The sequence below is a fragment of the Miscanthus floridulus genome, chromosome 8 (genome assembly GCF_019320115.1).
Source record: "Miscanthus floridulus cultivar M001 chromosome 8, ASM1932011v1, whole genome shotgun sequence".
NCBI lineage: Eukaryota > Viridiplantae > Streptophyta > Magnoliopsida > Poales > Poaceae > Miscanthus > Miscanthus floridulus.
Window position 1 is genome coordinate 25,479,822 of NC_089587.1, and position 12,305 is coordinate 25,492,126.

At 42.2% G+C, this 12,305-nt stretch overlaps 1 long non-coding RNA gene across 4 annotated transcripts; it reads left to right on the forward strand.

The window, feature by feature from the left end:
• Window positions 1-207: 207 nt before the first annotated feature.
• Window positions 208-11,634, forward strand: LOC136476019 (uncharacterized). Of its 4 annotated transcripts, XR_010763348.1 has the most exons (12): window positions 208-627; window positions 827-1,061; window positions 1,175-1,323; window positions 1,439-1,516; window positions 1,652-1,729; window positions 1,833-1,928; window positions 6,335-6,590; window positions 7,127-7,323; window positions 7,433-7,594; window positions 7,821-8,060; window positions 8,138-8,190; window positions 8,706-11,634. It is a non-coding gene; the product is annotated as an uncharacterized lncRNA (long non-coding RNA). The 4 variants fall into 4 exon arrangements; XR_010763346.1 differs by having other exon boundaries at window positions 8,138-11,634; XR_010763347.1 differs by lacking the exon at window positions 6,335-6,590 and having other exon boundaries at window positions 8,138-11,634.
• The last annotated feature ends 671 nt before the right edge of the window (window positions 11,635-12,305 follow it).

Here is a 12,305-nt window from a genome sequence, read left to right on the forward strand (position 1 = left end):
TACCTTTTATTCAGAATTCTATGAGTAAATATAAGGATCTTATGTCCTAGAAGATCAACAAGGAAGCTTGAAGTGAAATCTAGTAGGGGCTAATAGTGCTAACCTCAAGAGAACATTAATATTTAAGCTTAATAACTATTTACTCTAGAAAACTTTAAAACCATGAAGGTAATTGCTACCTCCCGTCCAAAAAAAAAAAAAAGGAAAACGGGGACGGCACCGAGTCCTCCACCATTACCGCAACAGCCGCCGCCCCTTTGGCCACCGCGTCTCGCGCCGCCTCGCGCCCTCACACCTCCGCCGCCGCGACGGCGCTGCCCGTCACCGCATATCGCGCCGCGCCGCGGCCCTGGACCACCGCATCTCACGCCGCCTCGCGGCCACCGGTCCAGCTCCGCCTCTCTAGGTCGCGCCGCTATCCCATCGCGCGGCCAGCTAAGGCACGCTGGTCCGGCCCTGTCCCTTCCACGCCAGCTCGGCCAACGGCGTCCGTCTTCAGCCTCCACAGGAACCCCCGTCGCGCAGCTGCTCTCCCGTGACGACGGCCCCCTTCCACGGCAGCTACAGCCCGGCCTTCGTCCACACGGCAGCTACAGCCCGGCCTTCGTCCACAACCCTTGCCAACAGGTGCACTCCTCCCTTTTCCTTTTTTATTCTCCCGAATTTCTCCAAATGCTACATACGCGATAATTCAGAATTCAGATGTGCACTCTTAGTTTCCCTCATTCAGATGTGCATACCAATTCGCACCTGTAAGCTGCAAGTTCCATTTGTCGGCCTGTCTCCTGTTGCCTTATGCTACTGCTTTTAATCTTATTTGCATCAGGTTTATTGCCGCGTATGACATCTGCACCCTATCTTAGTTGGCCACTTTTGCCTTGCTGCTTCAGCATACCCGGCACAGCTTCGGTTGCCAACGATGACAACGCAGGCAACGAACTATTTCTCCGCCCATGGACAAAGAATATCACGATCAGAAATACCGCATCGTGAAGCACTGAGGCGTCGGTCTACGCTGCCTGATGAAGCTCCAGCCTCCACGAATGCCACCTCTCCTCAGAGTACTCGCATTTCTTTTCCCAAGCATTCATTTTTTCCCCTGTGAAACATGCCTATGTCCACTGCTTCATACAGTTGTCAAATTACACTGATACATTCTTATATTTTTTGGCAGCCTCCCAACCACCTGAGCCATCTGTTGCTTCTACAACGATTCGCAGGCGTAGGGCCTGATCAGAAATACCGCATCGTGAAGCACTAAGTGTTGGTCTACGCTGCTTCCTGGCGATGCTCCAGCCTCCATAAATGCCACCTCTCCTCAGGGTATTCGCATTTCCTTTTGCAAAGCATTCATTTTTACCTCTCTGGAACATTCCTACATCCACTGCTTCATACAGTTGTCCGATTACGCTGATACATTCTTACACTTTTCGGGCAGTGTCCCAACCACCTGAGCCATCTGTTACTTCTACAACGATTCGCAGACGTATAACGGACATCATCCTCCACGATGATGGTCAGTGCAACCATATTTACCTACATCAAACTGCTTGCTTACATTCCTGCTTTCCAGATCTCTGTCCAATGACTCACATTTTCTGCCTTCTACATTCCTCGGATTACACTGATGGATTATTATACTTTTTGACAGCATCTCCACCGCCTCAGGCATCTGTTACTTCTACAATGATACGGAAACGAAGGGCAGACGTCATCCTCCGCGATGATGGTAAGTGCAATCATATTTACCTACATCGAACTGCTTGGTTACAAACCTGATGTCCAGATCTCTGTCCCCCAAATTTCATCCTAAAAACAATGTATTGTTTCAGCATCTTCCTCCTCAAGATCTGCCCGTCGTCGGGTTTCATTTACCCAAACCAATGCCACGGCGAATCCCACTATTGGAAGCTTCGGTCCACACAAACGTGAGCCTCCTCTCTGAAAACATTTTCGTACACGCTGTACTCATGTTGCATGTCTAAATGACACCTCTTATGCCTTTGAGAAAGGCTAAATTCGCTGCTACATGTTAACACACCAAATGCATTGCTCAATCCATTCTACTGTTAGATCCATTTGTATATATGGTGCTGCAGTTATTCGTACGTAGCCATGTTACCATATGCCTTCAAACCAATGTCCATAGTGAATGAGATTGATGTCGCAGTTCTTTATAACCATTGCTCCTGCTGCACCACACAAACAGCTAACTGTCTACCCTTTGGTTACCTCATTTTAATTAATAATTTATTTTCTTTGCTTCTTCTACAAATTACAATCAGTGTTTCCCCTGCTCTTCATTTGCGAAGGCTGATCTTACTTATTGATTTATTTCTTTGTTTCGTCTACATATTATAGGCACTATTTCCTCTGCTCTCCATTTGGGAGAGCCAAACAATGTGTGCCCGCATTGTGGCGCTCTGTTTTGGAATGAGGAACATGTCCGTGGCTGTGGTACTAAAGATATGCCAATTTACAACAAGTGTTGTAGAGGTGGCAGCATTGTTCTTGATCCATACAAGCCACCGCCGGAGCCCTTGATTAGCCTTCTGACTTCGTGGGATGCTAGATTGTCCAACCACTTCTTTGACGGCATTAGATGCTACAATTCTATGTTTGCTATGACATCTATGGGTGTCAATGTTATAGATTCTATTAACGATGGCCGAGGACCTTATGTCTTCAAGATAAGTGGCCAGCTATGCCATCGAATAGGACCACTAATGCCATCAAATGGTAGAAGACCAGAGGATTGTCAGCTCTATATCTTTGACACTGAAAATGAAGCGAGGAACAAAATGGCTGTTTCTTCGTACGAAAATGGTACTTTCCAACCAAATGAGGCCATTGTTGCTTCTTTGTGATGTAGACAAGGCCCGATCTTTCGAAAGGTATGATAGCGTCGATTGGTGGAGACTCGACGTTCACGATCTAGGCTTCGAACCAAGATTGATTCGGACCCCCACAACCGTTACACCACTGCTCCGTTGGTTATCAACCACGCTAACGCGATTGACCTCGCCGAAAAGGCTTTCCTGCAAGTGAATCGAGAACACAAGCAAGAACGGGATGAACGCAATCTAAAATTGCAAATAAATATGAGGCTTATGAAATCAAGAAGGAGTTCAAGTCTTTATTCGAAAGGACTAATCGTCACAGGCGAACAAGATCAAGAACTGGGGCCCTGGTTCACAGCAAGCGGCCTTGGCGGCACAGTTGCAGCAAAACGATGTCTGTTTCACGAGAAAATCAAGAACTAAACAAAACTCCCTAAGGAGAGCGACGGCTGGTATTTATAGAGTCTTGGGCGTCACCCTCTGGATGCGTCCCCTAATGGGCCCAAACACGATACACGGTCTAACGGACCAAAAGACGGTGTCGCAGCACCCTGACAGATTCTGGACGCTGACTTGTTTCGACGATTCCCGTTGATTCCGAAGGGATTTTGACGTGAGACCAATTGAGTTGGCTTCCTTATCAAATTAGCTTTCCAACCATATGTGGATCATTGAAAACGGAGTCCGGATGTGTCCTGGGTGACCAGTTTAAGGCAGACTGGTCCTGGAACCCGAGATGTGCTCCAACTTCAGTTGTACTGGGCCTCCAACATGAGAAAGATGAATTGGACGCCCATGCTGGTCCTCCTCTCCTTGGCTTGTATGTGATGAAGAAGTGATGTCCTCATCATCCTCCCTTTCATGAATTGAAGTCGTCATCGACTAAAGTAGATCGTCTCCTCCATTGGATGACAGCAATAATGGCTCCAGAAGAAGACGTTTATCTTGGCGCCCAATCCTTCGCAAAGGCGACTGCCATGGTGGCTTCCCTGCTGGGAATTCATCCTCCTTCTCCTGCAAAAGGTTAGTACCAATAAGAGGCATAGCACTAGGAGTAGGACCAAGTGGACATATAGGCGATGTACAAGTTAGAGCATAACATGGTTCATCATGAACAGCAAGAACAGATTTAAGAGTAAATAAAACTTCTTTCATGTTACTTGAAGGTTCATTTAATGGTTTGCTAGAGTCTTTATCAAGGCATTTTTTTTTCTTTTCAGCAAGTTCCTTTTCATATTACACAATTTCAACAGGTGTTAAAGGAAGTAAAACAATGATCTTTCCTTTAAACATAAAAGTATATCTATTTTGCCTACCATGATATACAACATTATTATCATATTGCCAGGGGCGGCCTAACAAAAGTGAACAAGCTTGCATAGGCATGGCATCAAAATTAGCATAATCATGGTATGACCCGATAGAAAAATGCACACGAGCAGATTGTGTTACATTTGTCTTACCACTATTGTTGAACCACTGAACATGGTATGAATGTGGAAGAGCACGTGTAGATAAACCAAGAGTCTTGACAAGCTCAGAACTTACCAAGTTATTGCTTCTCCCTCCATCAATTATAGCACGAACATGGAAATTATTGATAATGAGGAACATTTGAAACAAATTATGGCGTTGTAGCTTGTCTACTGGCTCAACTTGTGTACTCAAAACACGCTGAACAAGGATTGATTTATAGTCTGTAGTGCATGCCACACTATCAATTACCTCATCAGGATCTTCAGCACTATCCACAAATTTATCTGCATAAAGATCAGTTGCAAGTGCAAATTCATTCTCTTCATCACTAGCACTAGCATACCCACCATCATCAATAGCAATATATGCGCGTTTGCTGGGGCATTCTTTAGCAATATGTCTCATGCCCTTGCAGCGGTGGCACACAACTTTAGAAGAGCTGCTAGAGGAAGGTGTAGCAGATCCACTGGAAGGTGTGATAGGAGAACTCTTCTTTACAGGCGCTGGTGGTGTCTGTACAATAGAAAATTTACTCACCTCGGTTGGACGTGAAGGAATGGATGGAGTCGCGGATGGAGTCGTGGATCGCCTAGGTTGTCGTCCCTGGACTTCCCTTCCCTTTCAGCTTTAATAGCATAATGATATAATTGGGAAAATCTAGTCCATTCTTTATAGTCAAGAACATCCTGTATTTCACGATGCAAACCTCCAAAAAATCAAAAACACTTATCCATATCATCCTCTTGAGTATTACTACGTGCTAAACCAATTAAAAGCTTCTAATAATATTCCTCAACAGTTTTACTACCTTGATTTAAACGTTGCAGTTTTAATCGCATATCACGCTGATAGTATGGAGGAACAAATCTCGATTTCATTCGTCGTTTAAGTACAGTCTAGGTTTGAGGTATTTGAGCATTAGCATTAGCATTATTGCAAATATCATTTCATCAGAAAAGAGCAAAACTAGTAAACTTACTAGTAGCAAGTCTAACTCTATATTCTTCAGGTACTTGATGGAAGCTAAATTTTTGATCTACAGCCATCTCTCAATCTAAATATGATTCAGGATCAGCAGAACCAGAAAAATGAGGTATCTTAAACTTGGTTTTAGAGAAAGGATCATTATTATCTTGGTTGTTACCTCCCATACCGCATCGGTTAAAGTTCAACCGATTACGGTTACGTGCATCCTCAGCACGTCGTTGAGCTTCGGCTTCAGCCTCCGTGTCGCCATCGTCCTCCTCAGAGAGATCATCATCATCTTCAGGATGTGGTTCAGGATGTCGTTGTTCAACATCTTCAATCCTCTTGGCCAAATTGGTGATTTGTTGAAGGATCTCATTGAACTTGTCATCAAGAACGGCACGAAGCTCATTCTTAGAAACACAGTCATTGAAATCTGTAGGTGCGTTCTTGTTTCCTTGGCCGCTGCCTCCGGCTTTTCCTGACATGGTTAGTAAAAAAGAAAAGACAACACAAATAGTATTATCCCTACCAACTACTTAGGTTGTAGACAAGGAAAAATAAGGCACTCAACTCTCAAGCGTCTTACCACGGTCTTATAAGTGTTCTTACCAAAGCAACAGGCGGTGCAATCGGTCGGTGACTGTGATACCGTTGTAGCTTGAGTGTAACAGTTGCAAGGTGAACCTGTACTTGTACTTGGTTAGAAGAAAGTGGAGCTTGGACAGGCACAATATAGTAGCAAGGAATAGCAAAATTTGCAACTGAATAGCAAAGCTGAATAAGTATCCCAAGTACTTGTCTTAGTTGTTGGCCTACTCATGTTCAAAGTACCAGATGTATCAAGTGATAAGAACAGCAAGAATATGATTCGGAACAAGATAGAAATCAGCACACGCAAACACAGCTCAAATGGCGCTCTCTATGTGCTCCTCTAGATATTGTTCTTCTTTTGCCCCTCTCTTTTTTTTTATTTTTTTGGGCTGTCGTTGTTTTTTTGAGAAAATTTGACTTTTTCTTTTTCTTTTTTTGATATTTTTTCTTCACTTAAGAGTATAAAAGAAGCAACCATAGAAAATATGAGCTTAAACAAGTGAAAGACGTGGCCTGTGGAATTTCCAGAAGACGTGGCAGCGCCCGTGATCTGGTCTCGCCTCTCCCGTCTTTCTACACCTCTCGCGGTCTCGCCTCTAAACCAAGGCTGCAGGCGGGTTCATCAGATCCGGTGGCGGCGCCCGTGATTCTTCACCGCCGCCGCCTCTACATCGCCACCTCCATCTCCGCTCTTTCCGTTCTCAGCTATGGATGGTAATTACTTTTCGATCTCGTCCAGATTAATTGAATCTAAGTTTCCAAATGTGGCATTTTGTGCAATAATGTGTAATCCGTAGGCCGTAGCCACATCCACATTACCCTGCTCGCCTTTTTGACGGGACTACAGCCTTATTATTATCTATTCTCGTTGATCTGCTTGTATATCGCTACAATAAAGTTATTAGTACATAAATTATTTGCTAAACTGATAGGTTTTTTAGCAACGTTAAACTGACAGAGGTGATTTTCATTTAATTGGATGGGATGTCATATAGAATCAGTATAGGTTGGGCCAGGCCGTCATCCTAGGCCGTTCCAGCAGAGAGGGACAACATCAACATATTGTTCTGTTCCAGCTTAATCGTGCCATAAGCTTTACTTTGCTCTTTTTTGCGTATTATGTGAGCACATTGTGTGCGCATTTGAACTCAAATTCAAACTGTGAATTAAAGTTTTGAAGATAACTTAAATTTAATATACAGCTCCACTTATGTCCATTATTTATGCTTGGCCTATTTCCGTTTATGTAGAAGTAGACATCAAGTGTACACATGTGATTCCGGTAGGCGACCAAGATGGGCCTTGCCCGGTTGTACATGCAATACGATGGAATCCTAATCCTCAGGCATGTTCAGAGGCTAATTCCAATTCTATGCTTGGATGTGTCTCAAGCAAAGGAGTGCATATATACAGTTTAAAGAAAAAGCATAGAAAATGGACACCACTGGTTGGTTCCTCTCCTCCCCCCCCCCCCCCACCCCACACACACACAAAACATTCCTCCATCTTTCACGCAAAAGAAAAAAATCATAGTTAGCTTCCTGTTTTGAATGCAGGAGATTGCAGATCGTCCCACTTCTAAAGGGACATCTCTGGGGTGGCACAGTGGAGGTCGGGTCCTTGCTACCGCATCAAGTGGCTCGGGAGGTAAACCAGGGGCCTTATCCATCCTGTCATAAGATGGAAACAATGGTTTTAGGGCCAGGACTGCACTCCAGGTATGTGTTTTTTGGTGTGTATGCAGTCCATAATTGCTTGCTATAAAATATTAACATGTGAAAAGAATTATGAAACAAAATTCTGATTTCATGTAATTATAGGCCTTCAAGTAAAATGGAAACTGATCAGTTGATATCTATGGCTGCTATTTATTTTTATTAGTTCGTCTTTTCAGTATCAAGGTAGACCCAAATGATCTTTTCTAATTTTTATTTTATTTATTAGTGCCCTGAAGGAGAGTCCATAAGTTCATTGTGGTGGGCAAGGAAAGGCAGCTTCCTTATTCCGGCCTTACATCCGTCATAAACTATCTGTTTCCTTCGAGTCACTAATGATGATCTAGAAAATTTGGAGAATTTGGGACTTGTCAAATATAGTGATCATTTTGATGGAAGGTCTTCGATTATGCTGGCATCAGATCTTGGTCGTGGTCACTTGTTTGCGTACAGTTATTATAAACTTGTGGTAAGTAGTGTAGATGTAACTTGATTGAAAATATATTTTTCAGTGCAGTATCGGACTTTACAATTTGCCATGTGCAGGTATTTCAACATTCAGGGGTAGATCAGGTTACCTGGGAGATCTCCAATTTCGTGTAAGTGTGTTATACTGAGAAATTATTATATTTGTTAAGGAAATGATAGCATATTGACGTCCGATGTAGTCCAATTGTGTCCACCTTATCTAATTACTCCACGTGTCCGGTGGCAGAAGAAACAGACCCACGTAATAGCTAAATAACCAGCTCTTCGGTGGCAGTAGAAATAGACCCATGTCCACATGGCCATACTTCACCAGATACCCACGTCCATTCCCTGTGCTACCTCCTATCCTCTATGGCTGTAGAGGAGAGGCATCTCGGCTTCCACCTCCACAACTTTCCAATTAGTTGCAGAGACGAGACATCTCAAGGGCATGTCGTAGCTGTTCATTTCCAATGTTGCAAGACGGTGTGCATGGACTTTTTTTTTTGCTTGTTGCAATGTAGTATGCATACGTTTCATTTGCATTTTGTGAATGTTGAGCTAGACTTGATTCGAGATGGTTTTTTGTGAGTGGCAAACTTTTGTTGTTGCAGAAGAGTAATTAACATATTGCAATGCAATACAGGATCATTCTGGACAAATGTGTGTTGCTGGGAGTCATTTAGGATGTTTTGATGGGCTCCTTTGGGTATTGCAGTCATTCTTTGTTGCATTAGACCAATCATGTTTTTTTGCCCTATCAAGCTATTTGCAGCAATATTCCGATTGGCATTCGTGGAATGGTCTATGATGATGGTGATCATGGGTTATTTACTATAGAGTGAGTACTGTTTCATTAGTAATTTCCCTTTTGTTTTTGTGAGGAAACTGATTTTTTTATCCTCAAGCGGGACAAATGGACGTATTGGAGAATAAATATGGGTGTTAACAATTTAAACTAGTACTGATTCATCTCTATCAATTTATTTTGCGACTTAAGTTATCCTAGGACTGATTGTTTAAAACGCATTGCAGTCTGACTAAGGTTGCTACGTCGTCTGACAATGAGCATGCTAAAAGATGGGGGTCACAGTTCAAATACGATTTAGAGTATATGTTGATAGTTATTTCACAATTAGTACTCATTTCCTTCAATTTCAATTAATCATACTTTTTGTTTCAGAGGTGTGTGTTTACATTGTTTTTAAAATCCGGAATGAACTTTCAGCTCTAGAAAGTATGTTGCAACTGGAGGTAGGGACACTCTTTGCTATCATTTGAAGAAACTTGTTGGACGTGAAATTGAGGTAACATTGAAAGGTTGTAGAGGGCATGATGTTAATTATGGTGATGTCAAATGTATTGACTTTAACCCTATGGTTAGTCGCTGTTATTCTCTTATTTCTCTCTATATCGTTTTATGTATCAAATTCGTCATCTCAATTTTGTTGTTTATAGGAGGATAAAACTAAGATGCTGGCATTGGGTGGAGACACTGGTTATATTCATATCTGGGCGGTAGTTAACAGAGGAACCATGAAGAGCCGGTATACTGAAGCGGACAGAGTAGATGAGTATAAAAATGATTTCTATAGTAGACCTTTCACTGATGCTGATAGAATAGATGATGAAGTGGTGGTGGAGCCGGACAAGCCTTGCATCATACTAAAGCTTGAAGAAATCACTCGTGCTGAAGACAAGGACTCAAGTACAACTAAAGTTCCTCAAGAAACTTCTGAATCTGCTGAAAGTGTTGCTGTTGCTGCTGCAGAGGTGTCAACGACTGAAGGGGGTCGTTCAAATGACACTTTCTGACAAGCTTGCATCCATCAACCAGGAATTGAGTCGCAGTCAGATTCATGTGCAGATGTCGCAGCAGTTTGATAAACTCAATGATGTTGCTGGCCAGGCAGTTCATAATGTCATGTCCTTGGAGCACAAGCTGATGACATGTTGGCTCGTAGGAATCAACTTACAGCAAAGGAAATCATTGAATTCCTTAAGAAGGCCTCTGCATCTCAAAGAGGGAGAGTGTAGTATGACTCAGTGTAAGGTCTCGTAAGAGTATTCACCTGGTTCGCTTTTACCACGATCTCTTACCAAGTTTCTTGCATTAAAACTCATACGAGACCGTGGTATTCACCTTCAGTCGTGGACACCTCTGCAGCAGCAATAGCAACACTTTCAAAAGTTTCTTGAGGAACTTTAGTTGTACTTGAGTCCTTGTCTTCAGCACGAATGATTTCTTCAAGCTTTAATATGATGCAAGACTTGATCGGCTCCACCACCACTTCATCATCTATTCTATCAGCATCAGTGAAAGGTCCACTATAGAAATCCTTTTTATACTCATCTACTCTGTCTGCTTCAATATATCGGCACTTCATGGTTCCTCTGTTAACTACCGCCCAGATATGGATATAACCAGTGTCTTCGCCCAATACCAGCATCTTAGTTTTATCCTCCTATAAACAACAAAATTGAGATGACGAATTTGGTACATAAAACGATATAGAGAGAAATAAGAGAATAACAGCGACTAACCATAGGGTTAAAGTCAATGCAGTTGACATCACCATAATTAACATCATGCCCTCTATAACCTTTCAATGTTACCTTAATTTCACGTCCAACACGTTTCTTCAAATGATAGCAAAGAGTGTCCCTACCTCCGGTTGCAACATACTTTCTAGAGCTGAAAGTTCATTCCGGATTTTAAAAACAATGTAAACACACACCTCTGAAACAAAAAGTATGATTAATTGAAATTGAAGGAAATGAGTACTAACTGTGAAATAGCTATCAACATATACTCTGAATCGTATTTGAACCGTGACCCCCTTCTTTTAGCATGCTCATTGTCAGGCGACGTAGCAACCTTAGTCAGACTGCAATGCGTTTCAAACAATCAGTACTAGTTTAAATTGTTAACACCCATATTTATTCTCCAATACGTCCATTTGTCCCGCTTGAGGATAAAAAAAATCAGTTTCCTCACAAAAACAAAAGGGAAATTACTAATGAAACAGTACTCACTCTATAGTAAATAACCCATGATCACCATCATCATAGACCATTCCGCGAATGCACATCGAAATATTGCTGCAAATAGCATGATAGGACAAAAAAACATGATTGGTCTAATGCAACAAAGAACGACTGCAACACCCAAAGGAGCCCATCAAAACATTCTAAATGACTCCCAGCAACACACATTTGTCTAGAATGATCCTGTATTGCATTGCAATATGTTAATTACTCTTCTGCAACAACAAAAGTTTGCCACTCATAAAAAACCATCTCGAATCAAGTCCAGCTCAACATTCACGAAATGCAAATGAAACATATGCATACAACATTGCAATAAGCAGAAAAAATAGTCCATGCAACAAGAAGAACACCGTCTTGCAACATTGGAAATGAACAGCTACGACATGCCCTTGAGATGTCTCGCCTCTGCAACTAATTGGAAAGGTGTGGAGGTGGAAGCCGAGATGCCTCTCCTCTGCAGCCATAGAGGATAGGAGGTAGCACAGGGAATGGACGTGGGTATATGGCGAAGTATGGCCATGTGGACGTGGGTCTATTTCTACTGCCACCGAAGAGCTGGTTATTTAGCTATTACGTGGGTCTGTTTCTTCTGCCACCGGACACGTGGAGTAATTAGATAAGGTGGACACAATTGGACTACATCGGACGTCAATATGCTATCATTTCCTTAACAAATATAATAATTTCTCAGTATAACACACTTACACGAAATTGGAGATCTCCCAGGTAACCTGATCTACCCCTGAATGTTGAAATACCTGCACATGGCAAATTGTAAAGTCTGATACTGCACTGAAAAATATATTTTCAATCAAGTTACATCTACACTACTTACCACAAGTTTATCATAACTGTACGCAAACAAGTGACCACGACCATGCCAGCATAATCGGAGACCTTCCATCAAAATGATCATTGTATTTGACAAGTCCCAAATTCTCCAAATTTTCTGGATCATCATTAGTGACTCGAAGGAAATAGATAGTTGATGACGGATGTAAGGCCAGAATAAGGAAGTTGCCTTTCCTTGCCCAACACAATGAACTTATGGACTTTCCTTCAGGGCACTAATAAATAAAATAAAAATTAGAAAAGATCATTTGGGTCTACCCTGATACTGAAAAGACGAACTAATAAAAATAAATAGCAGCCATAGATATCAACTGATCAGTTCCCATTTTACTTGAAGGCCTAT